The 21170-nt window shown below is 38.3% G+C and overlaps 1 long non-coding RNA gene across 1 annotated transcript in view; it reads right to left on the reverse strand.

Moving 5' to 3' along the window:
* Nucleotides 1-20938, reverse strand: part of LOC139315745 (uncharacterized) — a 39097-nt gene extending 18159 nt beyond the window's left edge. The window contains exon 1 of the long non-coding RNA XR_011600298.1: nt 20925-20938. This is a non-coding gene — a long non-coding RNA (uncharacterized lncRNA). The remainder of the gene's footprint in view (nt 1-20924) is intronic.
* Between the last annotated feature and the right edge of the window lie 232 nt (nt 20939-21170).

The following is a 21170-nucleotide window of genomic DNA, read 5'->3' on the forward strand; positions in this document are numbered from 1 at the left end:
ACAAATGAAACTCAGCTGTTTCTTTTCGAGGAAAAAAACCTTCATGGAAACATTAAATATTGAATACACAGAAGAAATGATTTGTCAAGTGTAAGATACCTTTATTAACCTTTAGCTTTAAATGGTCCACTTAATTGGCATGTGGCTTGGGTCAAAGTTAATGGGAGAATTCTACAAAGGGGAGTTTCTAACACACGTCAATGACTAGAGCTGTCTTTTCTGTTTAAATGCTTTAAACACGGAATGACTGAGATATAATAATCTCATCTTGAGGGATATAATTACAGATTTTCATGCAGACTTTGATAATTTTCAACAAGATAAATTGCTGGCAATTATAGACTATGCAGGACAGTGGCTTACATTCTGCTACCTTGGAAAAATATTGCTTTGCTTAAGGTACTTGAAGATGTCGATACATAAAAAGCAATTGTTTGGAACGTCTTTAAGGAAAACAAGCCATTGCTGCTTTTAAACATTTTATACAGAGGTACAAGAGTCACATTTCATATTATTGCAGCAAAAAAGCCATTTTTTGGACCATTATCTAGATAGACATTGAAACTCTTTGTTAGAATTGAACTAATGACATATACAGTATTTTGGAAATCATTTATCTCATAGGACAAGGAATCAATCAGTAAAGTGTATCTAAATACATACATCCCAAGTGATCTAAATGTATTTTCTTATCACAAAAATTTCAGCATAAATGGCAAAAGAAATAATATGCCTATCATGATCTTTTGGAAGAAATGCCTGCAGTTTATTCTGCACAATAACAGAAGCAACTTTATCTCTTTGATTATTTATGGGGAAAGTATCCTAGGTATTTAATGCAGATATTATTGCTATGAACAGTGACCTCAGCTGGATCAGATTCTGTCTGGTTTTTTTTCTGTCAGGTAGCTGGATGTACAAACAAGGTTGTATGAATGTCCAAACACTGGTCTTATTGGGAATTTTCCTCTCATTAGTACTTAAATGGGGACAAAGTTTTAAAGCCCTCTTTCTCATGCCATTTTGCCAATCCAGCCTCTCATCCCATTATTAAAAAAGAAGTAGACATATCAGCCCTAAATGCATGAATCACTTCTTTGATCCACTTTTCTCAAGTTGTTTAGATTTGTTCTCCACTGAGACATAGATAATTTTCATGTTGTGCATCAACTTGCTATGTGCCATCAATAGCCACTATTAATTTTTCAAAGCAGGGTTCAAGATCAATAGCTAACTATTATAATTGTTATGAATGCCTGACACTTAATAGCTTTACTTTACTTTGCTATTTGAGGGGTGAATGCACAATATATCATCTTTGCTTAGTGGTAATTATGCTACTTCTTAATTTTTATCCTAGCCTATATCTGTCCTTCTATACTCATATACTGTCAAGGTTCTGACTAACGAACCCAAGCAAATCAGAACTCTTGAATCTTAGCTCTTTCTCAAAGGTCTGTCTTCTTTAATGAGTACATCATATTGGCACAGCTTCAATGGAAAACCAAATTTAAATCTTTCCCGCAGTTTCAGTATACTTAAACTAGGAAATAACCCCATCCCCAAATGTCACAGGTCATGTTGGCCAATTGGGTTAATTGGCGAGCTCTTCAGGGACTCCTTCTCCAACTTTATCTGCTGCCAGTAGAGACAACCTTGGCTCTCATGAAAAAGCTCTTTGTTGTGTCTAGCAATGCATTTCAACTTCCTTCTCCCCTTCCCCCGCTGTGTGGCAACTGAGGAACAGAAAGATGGCTGTGGCCAAATTCAGTTCGAAATTGACATAAATAAATAAATAAATAAATAAATAAATAAATAAATACATTTGTTTTATTCTTTTATGATAAAATTCGTAGAACTAGGTGTTTTCTAGTTCTAACCTGAACTAGAATTATCTAGAACTAAACTAACTAGAATTCCTAGTTATTTATGTTAAATACAGATAGTCCTTGACTTACGACCACAACTGAGCCCAACATTTCTGTTGTTAAGTGAGTTCTGCCCCATTTTACGATCTTTCTTGCCACAGTTGTTAAGTGAATCATCACAGTTGATAAATTAGTAACATGGTTGTTAAGCCAATCTGGCACCCCCATTGACTTTGCTTGTCAAAAGGTTGAAAAAGGTGATCACATGACCTTGGAACATAGCAACAGTCATAAGTATGTGTCAGTTGACAAGCATCTGAATTTTGATCTCAAGATCATGGGGATGCTACAAAGGTCATAAGTGTGAAAAACGGTCATTAGTCACTTTTTTCAGTGCCGTTGTAACTCTGAATGGTCATTAAACTGTTGCAACTCGACGACTAGCAATATTCTTGCAATATTCAGTACTTTAAAAATTTCTTCCCATTCAAGGATTGATTAATCTGGACATCTTTAATTCTTATGCTTTGTCATTTCAACCCATTGTGTATTTCTTTTCAAAATGCTTTGTCATTTTGACCCATTTGTACCTCTTGTGATCTTTTTTTTTTTTTTTCTTATGAGAATGAAAAAGTTATAATTAGTACATTCTCATCTGGAATACTGGATATGGTTTGGTTACTGCTATTGCACAGTTCCTTGTAACTAGGAGGGCAAGGAAGGGAAAGAAAGAGTCTTGGATTGGCCAGGAGTGTATTATGACCCAGGTGGTTGAGGCAAGGCAGGCCTCTAGAGAGTTCTTTTTATTTATTTATTTATTTATTTATTTATTTGATTTGATTTGATTTGATTTGATTTGATTTGATTTGATTTGATTTGATTTGATTTGATTTGATTTGATTTGATTTGATTTCTATACCGCCCTACTCCCGAAGGACTCAGGGCGGTGCACAGCCAAACAATAAAACACATACATACAAAAGTTAAAAGTAGAATAAAATCAAATTAAATAATTTTGGCCCCGAATTAAATAATTTTGGCCTCTTGATGAATGTTCAAGCCAATATCTCTCCAACGACTGGTAAGACTCCACCCCCATGCTACCCTGAAGGCAGCCACACTCAGTCTTCCAAAGACAGCCCTGGTAGTAAAAAGAAAGCTCACAGAGTAGGAGCATGCCCACAGGGCAAGGTCTAGGGTTCCAGTTCCAATCCACAAAGCACAGTCCAGGCACAAGACAAGGGCAGTCTTCAGGATAAGAAACAGGTCCCAACCAAGAAGCAGTTCCAAAGGCACAGTGAAGCAAAGGCCAAAGATAGGACATAAGAGAAGGGCTAGGTCCAAAACGAAATGCGAAGAGCAATCTTCCAAGCGACGCAAGGCAAACAGCAACAGGCATGAGTCAAAGCCAGAAGCGTGTAAGCCAAAGTAAACAATTGTTCCTGGCAAAGACTAACTTCCCATAGATTCTCCTTAAGTTACTCCCCACCAGGTGTTCCTTGTGAGGAGGGGTGGGGCAACCTCTTCCCGAGTAGCCTTGCAGCCCTTCTCTGGGCTTGCCTACTCTTCACTATCCTTACCTTTAGATCAAATAGAGTAGGCAGCTGTTCCTCATCAGAGATCAGCTGCCTATCAGCACCACTGGCAATCAGCAGCTGATCTCCTCTGTGTCTGTGCAGGCAGGCAGCTCTCCATCTGGGGCCCAGGACAGCATTGTCCTCAGCTCCTGGTGTACCTTTTGGATAGTCCCAGTTCCAGCTCCTTCTCCTTCGAACCGGCCTCTGATGGGGTCATGACAGAATGAGAGGTAGAGGCCTGATTTGCTTCAGACAACTACTTTTAGAAGCTAATTTAATGGGTGAGTGTAGCTGACTATTGCTTTTGGACAGACTGGGAAAAAGCCAGTCAAATTTCCACTGCCATATGAAAATAGCTATAGGAAAACCAATGGCAATTTGAAGTATGAGTAATATGATTTATTACCAGATTTATATAGCTGCCCATACTATAGTAGTAGTAAGAGCTCTGGCTAGCATACAAAACAGTAACACTAACAAAACTCCCAAACCAAAAATAAAATCAAGAAACCTCTGTAAAACTCTATAACATTCACAAAAACTCATGGCACCCCAGACTAGTACTTTCGCAACATCTGTATACCATTATGCTGCATTCTAGCCTCATTGTATGCTAGTGTTTTAGGAAGTGCCAGCTCTATGAGGCCTTCCAGAAGGAAGGGGGCTTGCCAGATTTCTGGGGGAAAGGGTGTTCTATAGGGCAGGAGAAGCTACAGAATAAGCGCAAGTCCCACTAGATGACACATTTAAGGGAAGGGACCTGGAATATGCCACCCTATCTGATCTGGTGGAACAGGAAGATACCCAGGGAGAAATGTCCTGCAGATAAATTTGGTCCAGGGGTGGGTTCTACTTACCTTTACTACTTTTTGCGCAAACGCAAAAGCTTCTGCACCTGTGCAGAAGCGTTTTGATGATGTCGGGATCAGTGGGCGGAGCCTCCCGCTGGTTTTACTACCGGTTCTATAGAACCGGTGCCAAACGGGGGCAACCCACCACTGGTTTGGTCCCATGCCATTTAGGTCTTTAAAGGTGATAATCAGTACCTTGAACTGCATCTAGAAACTGGGAGTCAGTGCAGCTTGCACAGCAGTGGTGTAATATGAACAAAATATGGAACAGCCATCACTTCATGCATTGCCACATTCTGGACCAGCTGTAGTTTTGGGATGATCCTCAAAGGCAGGCCCTTGTAGAGTGCATTGCATTACTCCAACTGGAAAGAGACCAGGACAAGAATGACTACAAGCAATACTTCTGGGTCCAGGAATGGCTGCAATTGGTGCACAAGATAGATCTGTAAAAAGGCCACCTTAAAAAGCCTGTATTGGAGACCATGCATGAATAGGACTTATTTTCAGAACTTACTATTCAAACTGTCCAGACTGGACTTAGTGCAGAACTAAGGATGTTGAATATGCTTCATGCCCCTTACAATATGCTTACATAGTCTGTACATGTATAAGTACTGAGCAGAGTATATATCAAGATTAGTATAATAGAATAGAATGGCTAGAAATCTGTGCCTTTTTCAAGAGCAACATTTCATGTAAGTTAGAGGTCTAAAGCCAATGATACCGATTTTAGTACTTCATCATGGCCTATTGTACTGACTAGAGAGTGGCAACATGGTGAAGACAGAAAATCAAAGATTTAATCTGTGTCTTCTGTTTAATCTATGCTGTGCTTGCTTTTTAAATAAGTTAGTTGGAAGGATGATAGCAGGCTCCTTCTGATTTCAACTACAGATAAGAAATCTTATAGTGCTTTAATCTGAATCATATAGATAGTGCTGTTGCTTTATATGGTGGTTCAGAAACTATAATCTGTTTTCAAAATCTTTATGAAGCCAGTAAAAGTTCATTATTTCCAATTTTGCAATATATTAGTATATACTATTAGTAAAATTTGTTATAGATTAACATTGGAATCACCATCTGTTGTCTAATTTATTGGTAACAGAAAGTTACTGATGTGTTTATATGAGACAGATCTATAGCTGTCCTATCAGTTACAGATAAAACATATAAACAATATGTCAGAATGTAGTTATTTACATATGGGCTGCACCATATCAAATCAAGTGAAACTTTATATGTGGCCAGAGGTTTTTCCACAGAAAGCCAATTTTCAAATTGGGATTATCATCAGGACACATTGAGTCAGTGGTGAGAAAGGAAAGGAATCTATATCACAACAAATTATTTTTAAAATTATATGTATCAATAAAATCAACTACAGTGATGCATGTAATGTGTATTAGTGCAAATGATTTATAATACTTAACTAATGTCAAATAGCTGTGATTATCCCATATAATCTTCCGGGTGCGCTTCAAGGTGTTGGTGACCACCTTTAAAGCGCTCCATGGCTTAGGGCCGGGGTACTTACGAGACCGCCTTCTGCCACCAATAGCCTCCCACCGGCCAGTACGCTCGCACAGAGTGGGCCTCCTCAGGGTGCCGTCCGCCAGACAATGTCGGCTGGCGGCCCCCAGGGGGAGAGCCTTCCCTGTGGTGGTGCCCACCCTCTGGAACAACCTCCCCCCAGAGATACGTACAATAACAGACCTCCGGATTTTTCGTCGGGCCCTGAAAACCTATTAATTTCAACTAGCTGGGCTGGCTTGAGTTAAATTTTAAATTGATTTTAAATTGGGTTGTTTTAATTTACAGCCAAAATATTTAATTATTTTAAACTGTTTTTAAATTTTGTATGTTGTTTTTTACTTTGGCTGTTCACCGCCCTGAGTCCTGTTTGGAGAAGGGCGGTATAGAAATGGAAACAAATAAATAAATATATTGAATATATTATTTCTAGCCAATATTCTGGTCTCATAATCTACTTTGCCTGACATGTTTTTGACCCAATATCCTGGAAACAGTTGTGTTTTGTAATATATAATGTATGGTAGTACATAGTCTTCAGAAATATTGTGCCATTTTGAAAACAAATTATATTGCATATAAAATGATCATCTTAAAAATATTTACTGACATTTAATAACATTGGCATATATATATGCCAGTTATTAAAGAAAACCACAATGAATAATGAAAGACTAGACTTTTGTGATTTTTAAAACCTTGGGAAAAGCTATAGTGCTAGAAAAAGAGAAATATGAGTGCTTGGCAACTGGCAACTATAGCTGCTGCATCCTAGGGTCATATGATTGCCATTTGAAATGTTCCCAGCCTGCTTACAACAAGCAAAGTTAATGGGGGGGAAGCTAGATTTGTTTAACGACCATGCGATTCACTTAGCAACTGTTGTGATTTTCTTAACAACCATTACAAGAAAAGGTACAACTCACTTAATGACTGCTTCACTTAGCAACAGAAATTCCAATTGCGTTGTAAGTCAAGGACTGCCTATATGTACAAAAGTTTAAGTGAATTGGTTTATATATTGTTTATACAACACAAGTAAGTATGTCCCTTAGATCAGGGGTGTCAAACTTGTGGAGTCATGGCAGCATCATGTGATGTATCGTGAGTTTCTCCCCTTTTGCTAAACTGGGTGTGGGTGTGGGCAGTGCATGATGCATCCGGCCCACGGGCCATGAGTTTGACAGCCCTACATTATATAGTAGATTTTGGTCATACTAAGAGATAGCAAATTGTCACCTGATTCAATTTTTACTGCCATAATAAAAATTCCAAACTACAGAAGGAATTTTTTTATCATCTTGTTATTAATTTATGTTAATTTATGTTAATTTATGTTATTGGATTGTGTTTTTAAAAGAACAAAAATAAGCTGGTTACTATATTATCTCAATATAGTAATCAACTGATTTTCTTCTTTTAAAAAACACAAACCAGTAACATGTATTAAGTAACAGGAGGATAAAAATTCCCCTATATTTCATTTCAGATCCTTCTTTTACAATAGAAAAGCTAATTAAAATAAAATATTTGCAGAAACTCGGGATAAACATTATAGGGTGGATAGATAAGGGGAACTTGAATAAGTTACCAAGAACAATTTTAATTCCATGCATATGAATTTTATTCAGAAATACATTATATCCATCTACTAATCAGGCAACATCTAACATTTTTCAATAAACTCAATATAGGCCCGAAAGAGCTTGTGTGGATAAGGGTTAAATTGCAGAATTGACATATATATAAACATGTAAACATATGTTTATATCCTCACTAGATCATGGAGTTCACCAGATTATCATCTTTGGGTCAGTAGCTATTATTGTTGTGAGGATATATGAACTACATTGAACCACTAGAAAAAAACTGGGATTGCAATAAGATATTGGGTAATCTTTAATAATTCAATTTCTGTGAAAATGTTGCATACCAATGAAGCTTAAAATTTGTAATAATATTTATTTTTGTGCTTATCAAGTCAACAAATGTATTAATCTTCTCTGAAGAGATGATTAATACATGATTTATGAATACATAATGCCTGCAGTGGTCTGCAAGCTTTCGAACAACTGCTCTGTCCTCTTACTCCATTTTAATATGATTTTTAGTGCTGCTCAAAAGATAGTTTGGGTTCCCTCTGGTGGTTGATTCAATTTGTGACAGTCTTCTACAAAAGATGAAATCTTATTAATAAAGTTTGAACTTTGCTAAAGGAGCAAATAATAGCAATACTTTTCAAGTACTAAATCCTATTTACAATGAGGGATACATTTCCAAATTGTTGTTTTACTATCTGAAGTATAACTGATGTGAACACAAACATCAGTACCAGTGGCAACAAAGCCATATCAAATGGCTTGCATCAGACTTTGAGAATGCACTGGTTCTTGCATTAGTACTGTGTTTTCCCGAAAATAAGACCTATCCCAAAAGTAAGCCCTAGCTTGGTTTTTGAGCCAATATAAGCCTTACCCTCCACAAAATAAGCCCTAGTTAAGACCCCCACCCACTCCTGGATGAATGGGGTGGGGAGAGGTGCATGGTAAAAATCAAGCTAGGGTGGGGATGGGAGGATGGAGCTGTCCTACTGGTACTACCTTCAGACAGGTGCAGCCAGGCCTCGCACACCCCTACACCTGCCTCGCCTTGCCAGCCCACTTCTTCTGCAACCACTTGCCACATAACAGAGCTCCATCAGCTGCAGAGGCCTTTTGTGAAGGCCTCTGATGGCGAAATGAGGCCAGGGAGCACCATGTGCGTCAATCTGGAGCTCGTTTCTCAACTGCAGTGGCCTTTTCTGAAGGCCTCTGACAGCAAAATGGAGGACGGGGGCAACATGCACAAGTGGCGACAAATGGCCGCAGAAGAAGTGGGCCAGCAGCAAGCTCCTGCTGGGCAGGTCTGTTGGTGCCATCACCACAAGGTGACTCAGTGGAAGACATCACCCAAAAATAAGAGCTGGTAGCTTTTTTGGTGGAAAAAAAATATTAGATAGGGTCTTATTTTCGGGGAAACATGGTATTGAATATGCTATCTGATTTAGAAGATCTAATTCCTCAGGAACATGTTATTAATATTTGAATTTTTAGAAAGTAAAATTGTAGCTCTCACAACAGTTTAAGATTTTACAGTAGTCCTCGATTTATGACCATATTTGAGCTCGCAATTCAGGTTATAAAACGTGACAATCATTAAGCAGGTCATCAGGTGATTGTATCTCATTTTATGACTTTTTTTACCATCAACATCAGCACCACCAGCTGTCAGCCGTGGGGGCCATCTTTTCTTTGGATCTTCAGGGCTGCCACATTTAGTGCTGTAGGAAACTGGGAGGAGGCATTGCATGGAGTGGTGGAGATATCTAGCCATAATAACATTCCTTTCTCTGAGAGTCAAGGACTTTTGGGCCTGCACCTAGAGTGGCGTGACTGGGAGGCATCTCCAGTTGGACGGTGCATTGATTGGACCATGTGATGGACATGTGGGTGCAGGGGAAGGGACTTGGACTTTCTTTTGGGTGGGGAAAACCCGGAAGCTTTCAGATTTGGGTTTTCCCAGATGTGCCAATATGACATTTTTAATAAAATGGAACCTTGAGGAACTTCTAGCCTTGGAGTCTTCTTTCGTTGGGGGTGTTACTTGGAACCCTGACACCAGCAACAAAACTACATCAAATAGCTTGCATCAGACTTGAGAATGCACTGATTTTTGCATAAGTATTGATATGCTATCTGATTTAGAATATAATTTCTCAGAAACATGCATCTTATTAATATTTGAATTTCTATAAAGTAAGATTATAACTCGCACCACAGGTTAATATTTTACAATAGCCCTTGATTTACAACCATAATTCAGCCTGCAGTTCACGTTATAAAACATGACGATCATTCAGTGGGTCATCAGGTGAATGTTTCTGATTTTATTATCTTTTTTTGGCTGTCAAAATCCTGTGATTATAAGTGAACTTATTGTTCACTATAGGGTGCAACCTTATGCTCTAACAGTATAAATTATATCTAGACTTCAACAGTTATTTTATATATAGAGAGAAAGGATGTCAGGAAAGAGGATTTTTGGGAAACAGAAAATGAATTCTTAGTTCAGCAGTTAAGAGTCATTTTCCAGGGGCTATGGGTAGCAACACTATGCCAGAACAAACTCTTTTGTCATGCTTACAACTTACCCATTAAGTAACAGCAGGTATTTTCTCTGGAAGAAATCCCAGAGGACCTGCATAATTATGGGAGATACAGCATAACAACTGTTGGCTGTGCCTGTATTGAAATCCCCATTTCATAAAATGATTTACTGTTCTACCCCACAACCCAACCCTTTAAGTAAAGCTTTTTAAAAATGTATTTTACATTTATTGCATATTTATTTATAAATATTTATTGCACATTTATAAATATGGCAGATTCTGAAAGCCACAAATGACTTTGGCAAAAAGGATTACTATGGAATAGGTACAGTAAATGTAAATGTAAATATTTGAAGTACAAAAACCTTGCTAAAAAGCACAAAAATGTATGGCTTACTGCATTACTATCATGATAGGAACTTGTCTTCAAATCAGGACGATGGGGAAGAAAGGAGCCAAAACATCAAGTGTGAAGAGTCCTGTGGCTGGACAATACTGAGACTGGTGACCCCACTCTGATTTTGACAGATCCAGCAAGTTCACAGAACCCTTTGTTCACACCCACTGAAATAACTCAGACTTAAAATGTTTTGGTGCTTAGTCTTAATGGGACCGAAGACTTGCAAGCTGACCTTTGCAGATCTGAGAAACAAGCCAAAAGGCATGGAAGCCAAGAAAGCAGACTCTGCAACTATTGTTTGATGAGTCTCAGATGTGCACTGTATGAGGTTCAGTATGCCTTATTTACTGTGCTTATTTCTGTTTGACATGCCAGGCCTAATACTGCTCCTGTAACTTTCTGCAGCACAGAATATTTTTCCTATTCCACAAAAAGGAATAGTATCTAGGTTGGTCATCCACACAATAACAGGTGCTGCTTTCATTATTATATAAATATATGTTGTGTAAGGATTGCCTGTCCTTCCAACTTAAGAAAGTAAAAACTCTTGAAACGTGGTTGTTCAAAAGGATCCTTTTATTAAGCAGAAGTGAAAGCCACCCAGTTAAAGCAAGATCTGAATACCCTTAGGCAAGACAAGTAGGATTAAAGCAGTAGAGACCCCTCCCTTTAAGTCAGAATGCAGATTTTAACCAATAGACAAGTGTGAAGATGCTTTCTTTCCTAGTTTCCGTGAGAACCTGAACAACCATGCGTTCACACTGTTATCCTTTAAAGTGAAACAACCTGCATGGCTATCATAAAAATTCCTCCAGGTAAAGAGGATCTCAGGGCTCTTTGGCGCCAGGATGTAGGTTGTAAAATATCTGTTGACACAGGCAATGCTAGTAAATCGAATCCAAGTCTCTCCCTTCCTCCAATTGAATGGCAGTATCACTTTTAGGGATCTGACATGCAGCATCCTTCACATTGGGGAAGCAAGAAGTAAATTCAATTTTATTCCCGTACTTTTAATGGTTCTCCAAAGTATGTGGGTTTAAAATGTGGAAATATCCATAGGGAGATATTCTTTTGAAAGCCAATTTGGTGCAGTGGTTAAAACACCAGGCTAGAAACTGGAAAACTGTAGGTTATAGTCCTGGCCTAGACGCAAGCCCAGCTTACTGATTTGAGCCAGTCACTCTCTCTCAGCCCTAGAAAGGAGGCAATGGCAGACCATTTCTGAAAAACTTGCCAAGAAAACTTAAGGGTTACTCTAGGCCAGGGGTGTCAAACTCGATTTAATTGAGGGCCACATCAGGGTTGTGTTTGACCTTGAGGGGCTGGGGTGGGCGTGGCCAGCTCAAAATCACTCATTGGGGGCGCCTCTGGAAGCCTGAGCACTCTGCCAGTGAAAATGGGCTCCCAAGCTCCATTTTCAGCTGCAATGGCCTCTTGCAACCCTCTATCAATGAAGGTTGCCAAACAGAGCTTGGGAGGGCTGTACACAGTCCTCCCAAACTTCATTTTCAATGGCAGAGGCATTGGGGAGCATTTTTGCATTGTTTCCAGGTAGATCCCGCGGGAAAGACCTAAGCACCCCGTGGGCCAGATCTAAGCACCCCGCAGGCTGGATCCAGCCTCCGGGCATTGAGTTTGACACCCTGCTCTAGGCAGTTGAAAGGAATCAAAGCTCACTAGAAGCTCTATCACCCTCAAAACATATTACATATTATTAAATAATTTAAAAAATACATGTCAGAAATATAGCAACAAATGCAAAGAGTAGAATGGCTGCTAAGGATAAGAAGTGATAGGAAATGTTACTTATGTACTTTATCAATGAAGTAATACCATATAGCAGTCTAAAATATCTGTCTGGGTGAGTTGAGCACTTTATATGCACTTGATCCAGATATTAAAGTTGCTTAGCTGCATCAGTGCCTTATATGTGTAAAATAACAAAAATGCTTTTTCAGCAAGATAGCAGAAAAACTGACCTTGTAACAGAAGTTTACAAAGCTCCCAATGTTTAGGATGCCTAAAGTAATTATACAAATGCATGGATAGGATTGGTGCTAGACACCTATTCCTTCACAGCACAGCAGAGCACAATGTTGTATACATTGTGAGGTTTACAAAAGATCTCTGTTCTGTAAAGCATTTTTTGGAACCTTGCAGACACGATGCAATGTATAATCTATTCTAAAGACATTTTGTTGTAAATCTGAAATTATTTTGTAGCCCAGAGTCATGGTTTATAGATAATGGAGTGTGATAATAATGAAAAATGAGTGATTTATCTAACAGGTAAATCCCCAGTTCCTGCTAACTCAATGTTAGTCATGGGAAGATTATGATATGAATATTATTCATTTATGCCAATGGGTTTTTAATAGACATTTAGATAAGGGGTATTAAATATACTGAGATATAAAATTAAAACTGATGAATGCAAACCTTAACATCTTTTTCTTTACTTTATACTGTATATTTGAAATTAAGATGGTTAACAGAACTAAGTAAACAAAGCATTGTGCATATTCTTTTTCGTTAGTATCTACTGTATTATCTTTTGCAGAGTATCAATATTTTGTACCCAAACACTGCAAAGGTGATGTTAAAATAATTCCTAGTATCATATAAGAAAGAGCAAAGAAAGGCAGTTAGTATTTGATCAACCAATCATCATAGCAAACTTAAACTCAGGCATACAAGTTTGTAATCAATAGCAAAAATCTAAAAAAGAAAAATATGAACATCTCCAGGACCTATAATCTTTTATGGATTTTATTATTTCTTTTTTCTGGGTTTATGTGAATATACTTTGAAAGTGGCTTTAATCCTTTGGTATTGTTGTACTCCTGTCAATATATGCAATATTCAGAGAGGTTGGAAATTGATGTTTGGCACCTCTTCAGAGATAATCTAGTACATATTTTGCTCTATCTTTGAGAGCAAGGTAAAGACTGTGAAGATGCAACAGAAGTTAAGATCCAGAAGAACTGCTATAGTACCCACTCTCTGGAACATCTTAAGGTAAGATTTTCCCCCACTCTCTTATCCTGCAAGAGCCTAAAGCAGGGGTGTCAAACTCGGAGCATGTGGGCCGGATGCGTCAGGTGCAGGCCATGCCCAACCCAGCTCTGGGGAATGGGGAAAACGTCATGTGACAGCAACGTGATGCAGTCAGTTTGACACCCATGGCCTAAAGACTTGGCTCTGCTGGTTAGCCTAAGAGGTCCATATGGGAAAATGTCATGGTGGAGGTGGATGCTAGATTGATGGCAGAATCTATCTTCCCACCCTGCTATCCATTCATCAATTTTTTTGCTCAACATATTTTTCTCATTGTATTGCTTTATTGTCGTTTATTTTATTGTTTTATTATTTTGCTTCTGTTCTGTTTATACTCTTTTCATTTTTCTTCCTTTTTTATTGTAAGTCATCTAGAGTAGCCCCATGGCAGCAAATAAATTTAACAAATAAGTAAATATTAAATAAGATGAGAAGCAGGAGAGAAGATTATTCTGTTGGAAATAATGTGTGCAGAGTTAGACCATGGACTGAGAATGAGTGGGTGTGAAAATTCAAAGGACACAGAATCTACATGACTAGCATAAATAAGACTGATGACTATTAGAAGAGAACAGGAAAAACCTTCAGGGGAAACCTCCAAAGATTACTAATATTAATGGACAAAAAAGGGCAAGGTTAGGTCTTTGTTATATTTTACTGTTGCTATGGTAGCTTGGTATTTTTCTCATTCCCCTTTGACCCATTAATTGGCATTTTAGAAAAGGACAAACCAATATAGAAAGTATGTTAAATTGAAAATTATATATATTTATAAATATGATAAAACTTGTTAAAGGATAAAAGGAATATGCAAATACACACATATATATATATACTACATATATGAATAATAGATTAAATCGATGTTAATGAAGAACAAAAATAGAATATAGTAAAAGATACTATATATTTAAAGATGTACATAATGTATAAAATAATAGGCAATAGATTGGAATTATGAAATTTGAATTGTTACCGATAGTTGAAAGCTGTAAAAATGAAAATGTGCTTTTAAAACTAAAAATGGTTGAATAAAGACTATTTAAAAAAAAGGACAAACCTTCTTCCTATTTTCTTCCTTCCTGTTCTTCTAGTCTTCTACTCTTGAATCTCCCTGCATTCTCCATGTGACTTGATCATTCCCTAATCAATGACGAGATTAAGTCTGAGAGAGAGCTCAACTAAGGTTTATCTTTATCTGACCATATTTTAATTATTTGTTTGTTTGTTTATTGTATGGGTATTTATTATTTATTTATCATATGGCAGATTCACATCACATTTCATAAAAACACAAGATATAAAAATACAATATGATGTGTCAGTCTAGTTCAAGGGTGTCAAACTTGTGGTCATCACCTGACGTTTCATGACGTTTTTCCCCTTCACGGAGCTGGGGTGGGCATGGCCTGTGTGTAACACATAAGCTCTATTTTGGCACTCTGACACTATATGTTGGATAGTTGGCCACTAATATATATTGTTTACAATTCTTCCTGTTTCCAATTCTCAAGACTTTTGTGAAGGACCTTTCTCTCAATAAATATAAAGAATCATTGCATCTAACTCTCTCCTTGATTGGCGTTAATAATCCAATGTCTTGGCTGCTGAATTTCACCACAATATTTTCTCTGTTATACTTTCTAGGATTTTCTCCCCTTTGTTCTTATGGTCCTATTGAGTTAAAATTTATCTATGTATAAGAAATGTATAAAAACCTGTATATGTTGTGGGGATGAGAGTGTAGCAAGGTAAAGAGAAATGGCCACATTATACTTTTCAAATTCTGTAATTTAAAATAAAATACTATTGCCTTTCACCCTGTTTGCAAATTCATGGAAGTAAGAAAGTAGATGATAACTGGACACAAAGTTTTAAAAAATATCAATCCTTTCTCAGATTACACTTAAATTTTACTACCTTGTTTCCCCGAACACAAGACACTGTCTTATATTTTTTTGAACCCTGAAATAAATGTTTGGCCTTATTGCCATGTGCTCAAAAGCTCGATTGGGCTTATTATCTGGGGATGTCTTATTTTGGGAGAAACAGGGTAATACAGAACGAAGCAAAATATTTTAACATTGAACATAAGGATATTCGTGAAAAATGAACCAAAAGTTAATTTTAAGAGTGCCTGCCATTATAGATATACTGTGCTTAAAAGATCTTATGGAAGAACAAGTTATACTGGAGGAATATAAATCTGAAAGTGGATTTAAAAATGACAGACTGCCAGAATAGTATGGAAACAGATGCTATACTGGATATATAAATGAAACTGGCTGATGTCTTAATAATTAAAATGCACGTACACATAACAAACCAAAAGGTTGATCTGGATAACTTTCCTATATTGGATTTACAAAAGAGTTTGTGAGAAGGGACAAAAAAATAAAAATAAAGTGTTGGGACATTATTAAAAGGCATTAAAGACCAAGATTGTTAAAAGTAAGAAATTAAAATAGATTTATTTTAGATTTATTTTAAGTTTATAGATTAAACTTAGATAAATTATTATCTGTTAATGGACTTATGCTGACCAAGTTTAAAGGATATGTTTACAGACAAGTGATGGAATAGTGAAGAAAGAGATGATTTGTTGAATTTTAATAGGTGGTGGTAATTCAGTAAAACTATATTGTAGTGATGAAGGAGAAAGACATTTCTTTATATATTTATTTTCTTTTTCTTTACTGTATTCTTATTTTTTCTTTCTTTTATATTTTTCTTTTTTGCACTTATTTTATATTATTTTTATTTTGTTTGTATTAGTTTATATGTTTTAATTGTAAGGTGAATAAAATTATGTTTAAAAAAGGGAAAAATAATTGCCGAGAACAAAGAGTTAAAACAAAAAACACAAAAGTAGGAATTAATTCAAATTTAGAAACAATGTGTCATTTTAGGAATAAAAGGAATGGAAAGGATGTTTTTATTCATTTTAATCATTATTTTATATTTATGGCTGTCCATTTTTATTTGCTACATTTCACTATAATCACTATATTTTTAGTATATTTCATTCACTATAATAAAAATGAAAAATAATTTTTTTAAAAAATCATATAACCCAGCAACCCTTGCTGGAGTTGGTTAAAGTTGGGATTCATTAAAAAATAAAATGATGGATGCAGGGCAATGTAACAAAACATGTGTCCTCTTCTGTCCAACATGAATAATTCATTAAACTTATTAATAAAGTTGATTACCTTCAGTGAGATGTAAATGCAACTGAGTTGCTCAGATCCCAACATACTGGCTGTGCTTGAGTGGGTAAATCTAATAAAATGGACTGGTAGAAGATACAGCAAAAACAAAAGGAACTAATAGGTAGTCCTCCAGCTACAACCACAATTGAGCCCAAAATTTATGCTGCTAAGAGTGACATTTGTTATGTGAGTTTTTTCCCCATTTTACAACCTTTCTTGCACAGTTGTTATGTGAATCACTGCAGTTGTTAAGTTAGTGACAGAGTTATTAAGTGAATCTGGTTTCCCGATTGACTTTGCTTGTCAGGTCACAAAAGGTGATCACATGGCCCCTGGACATTGCAATCATCATAAATATGAGTCAGTTGATAAGTGCCTGCATTTTGCTCATGTGTCCACAGGTATGCTGCAATGGTCATAAGTGTGAAAATGGTCATAAGTCACTTTTTTCAGTGCCACTGTAACTTTGAACAGTCACTAAATGAAATATTGTAAATTAAGGACTACCTGTAGTTTACCTATAGCCATGACTCCTTACTACAAGAAACTGAAGCTAATCTTTGCCAACTTGCATCTTTAACTGAGGAAATGTGATCCAGGTTATGGAAAAGGACTGAGTGTGGAAATAACAATACCACAATTAAATGGAGAGATTTGGCTTCTTCATTATCTGGATGGCAAAGCCAGTGCTACCACATTATATTTCATACACTGGGAACAAAGTCCTTGGCTGAAGCATATTAAATGTCATTGGGAGCTTTGAAGATTAATTCTTGGGGGTTTAGGGACAAAAATCCAGAACAAATATAGAATAAAATTAATGTCCTTTGCTATCACATACTCATGCTTAAAATATGTAACATAAGCGAAATGAGCTTAAGTTCTCATATTGCAGGAAGTACTTAAGGGTTTTCGGTTAGCCAGATTCTGGGACAAATGGAATTAAAAGAATCAAAAGAAGATGCAGTTAGAAAAAGAATCATTAGCAAGAGCTCCTTAAATAGTTACATATGAAAAGGAAGCTCCAGAAAATTCCAGTAAGAAAGAGAGAAAGAAAAACAGTATCAAAAACCAGCACAGTTGCACAAAACAAAGATCTGAAAACCAGAGTAGAGAATACAATGTAAATGAAAAGGGAAACAGGTTATTAAGTATATATAGGTAATGTGGAAATGGTATCAGAAACATTTCCCTATTTGCCTTATTTCATCATTTCTTCTTTAAACTCAGATAAGCAGCTAAATTCTATTAAAGACAAGTCTTTGCTTCAATGATACTTCAGCAAAAGACAATGCATTTCATATAGTAAAATTTACTAAAGGAGAAACATAGCCGATGCTTCACCAAAACTTGTCACCAGTGATGAGAATATGTTCGGATTTATTTTTTTACTGCCATAAATTTATGAAACGCATGTCCAATTTTCTCTGAATCCTTTAGTCCTCAACATTTAAAATGATCCATGATCACATGATGCAATCCTTTTTTCCATCCTCGGCAAGGCCCATTACTATTACACACTCCTAGCTTCTAATTATAGTCAGCCATGACTGAATGGATGCCATCATCATCAACTTCTAGCCATAGTTTCTTTCTACACTTGAATGGCTCTTAGCTTGGTAATTTCTTATGGACGGAGACATTACACTACTTTACACACAATGCTACATTGAAAAACAGTTGTAGAATGGATTTCCCACCTACTCTTCCTCTTAGCTGAAGATTTGGACATACTCTTGAATAAGTTGTACAGTAGCATATTCAGTATCCTATGACTATCACTAAGTATTGTATCTAATGATTTATGATGAATGTGTTTTTGTGATAACTATGATCATGATTTATCACTTGTTGCTTGTACATATACTGAGTGCTTATGCACAGGAGACGTCCAATCACGCTTAGCCAATAAAGAATTCCATTCCATTCCATTCCAAATGGCATTTATTGTTGTAGGATATATGAATAATCTTGAAATATGTCAGAGTTTGTCTCTGCTATGTCTTACATTCAAAAAAAGGACAGGCTTGAGTTTGTTTCTTATATTTTCTTCTTTCCCAGGTCTAAGTAATATTTTCTGAACCATCTCCCTTTTCCTCATTTATCCTTTTCCCGTTCCCAGAGCCAAGTTTACATCCCTTTACTACCATTCTTCTGAATATAGGATTACGCTGAAAAAGAAAGGACACTTGATATGTAAATAAACTAATGGCCCTGAACGCAGATTTAGCGCTGCTCTGCAATTATGTTAGCCCTGAGTTGAAAAGCAACGTAAAGAACAACTGATAGGCTTGAGGAGAGTTGTTGCTGCTTGACTTTAAACTCCCATGCTTCCTTGCTGATCAGTTAATGCTCAGGCTGAATCAAGTTTCTGAGCAAGATATGAGGGAGAGTCTGGTCTGAAAGAGCAGGACTCTTCCAGTGCTGGAAGCAGAATGGTCCCAGAGGATGGGATTTTGTACTGGGGAGAGAGGAGTATGGTGTCAACTGGATTCTTCCATGTGGCTAGGGGAGTCACTTGACTGTGTCACTGACTGAAGAAGATCAGATTATATTCATGGCAATATCTGGATCAGGAGAAAGGAGGTTGTAATAGTGGTACACATAAGAATAACTTTAGATATCGCTGGGATATGAACATGCAGGAAGAAAAAGAAGAGTTTGTGCTATGGTTAGACACAAAGTAGGATCTCAAGCTCTCAACCCAGAAATTATAACATACCATCTGACTTTGAGATCTTTCTCTCTCTCTCCCTTCCTCTCCCTCTCCCTCTCCCACACACAAATTTCAAAACACAACTGTAGTAACTATCACCAAATAGAAGGATGGGGCCAGAAGAGACTTGAAAGTTGTGGGATCCTCCCACAACTTTCAAGTCTCTTGAAAGTTTAGGGACTTTCAAGTCTCTTGAAAGTTTAGGAAATGCTTAGAGACATTCATGCCAAAGCAGATTCGAACTCCAGATTATTCCATACTCTTTTATTTAGGATACAGAGGTATACTACTATTAATTTTCTCATCATTCCCATCACCCATCTCCTCCCACTTGTGACTGTATGACTGTAACCTGATTGCTGGTATCCTTATGATTTATATTGATATTGTTTCCTGATTGCTTATTTCTAACCTATGACTATCATTAAGTGTTGTACCTTATGATTCTCGACGAATGTATCTTTTCTTTGATGTACACTGAGAACATATGCACCAAGACAAATTCCTTGTGTGTCCAATCACACTTGGTCAATAAGAATTTTATTCTATTCTATTCAGAGCACAAAAAGGATAGGAGGTCAGGGATCAGTTTGCGGGAAGGGGGAGCGGGGGTGAATAGAGAAGAGCCACATGTCTCGCGAAGCCTGAATACCGACGGGGAACTGAAACTTGCCAGCCCACTCCCTTTGGGAGGACTCCCCCCCCCGCCCCGCCCCCGCGTTGCACTTGCTGCCATTCTCCCTAATGGTTCTTTCCACGCATAAACGGAGCCTTGGCAAACCCTCTGGTGGAGTGGAGACGAGGGTGATCCCACCTCCTTTGTCATCGGGCTATTTCATCCCGGAGAGAAGCCCCCCGCAGTTCCATCGACGCCCGTCGGCGAGCAAGGAGAACAGCGGGAGGGAGCGGAGGTAGCAGTGCAAAGACCGCGCGGGCCAGGCAGCGCGCAAACATCTGCGCCGCGCAGTGGGCGCGCGCCTTTCCGCGCTTCTTTCGGCAGGTGGAAAAATGCGCAACTCGACCGCAGCCGGGAGTTCGAAAAGCTGAAAGAAACCTTCCGAAACTAGCGGCGCTCGTTCCGGCCGGAAAGCGAAACTAGTTCGGCTCATACGGAAGTTCTCGGCGGTTTTTTAAAAAAAAAGGCAAGCCTGGTTCGGCTCCAAGAGCGGCTCCGCAAGCGTTCCTCTCCCCTCCGCTTCAACTAAGCCCCAAAGTGGTCTAAAGACGAGGCTGTAGGACGGCTCCCCGCCCAGCCTTTTTATTTAATGTTAATTATTACGGAAAGCTCGTTCTGCTGGCCGTTCGCAGCCCTCAGCACAAGACGCCGCCGCGGCCAGGATTTTGCACCGGGACGGTAGCGCCATGGACGTGACTCCGGCTCCATCATGAGCAAGCGGCGTCCGGCTCGCGGACCATGTCCCATGGTAAGGCGAATGGCGCGCCCTCAGCCGCGTCTCCATATCCGGGAAGAGCGTGCGCCACGCGCTCTTTTGGGCTGCCCAGGCGTCGGCGGACGGAGGAGCGGAGGAGCCTTTCCCGCCCCCTCAGCCTGCGACCCACCTGGCTTCTTCCCGGCCCGCGCCGTTCTCGGCGTCCTTCTCTGCAGCAGCTTCGCCGAGTGTGGTGTGAGGTTTTGCGGGCTTGCGCCTCGCCTTTTATCCCTTTTAGCCACCGACGGGGCTTTCCCAATTTCTAAGAGAATGAAAGTGGAAGCGCCTTATTCCCAGCAGCTGTGGGAACAAAATACCCGGAATGTCCCGAGGGGAAGCCAAGGGAATGGATAGTGGGAAGAGCAAAGCAGGTCGG

Source organism: Pituophis catenifer, unplaced genomic scaffold (genome assembly GCF_029215685.1).
Source record: "Pituophis catenifer annectens isolate HBS135680 unplaced genomic scaffold, rPitCat1.0.hap2 SCAF_3, whole genome shotgun sequence".
NCBI classification, from domain to species: domain Eukaryota; kingdom Metazoa; phylum Chordata; class Lepidosauria; order Squamata; family Colubridae; genus Pituophis; species Pituophis catenifer.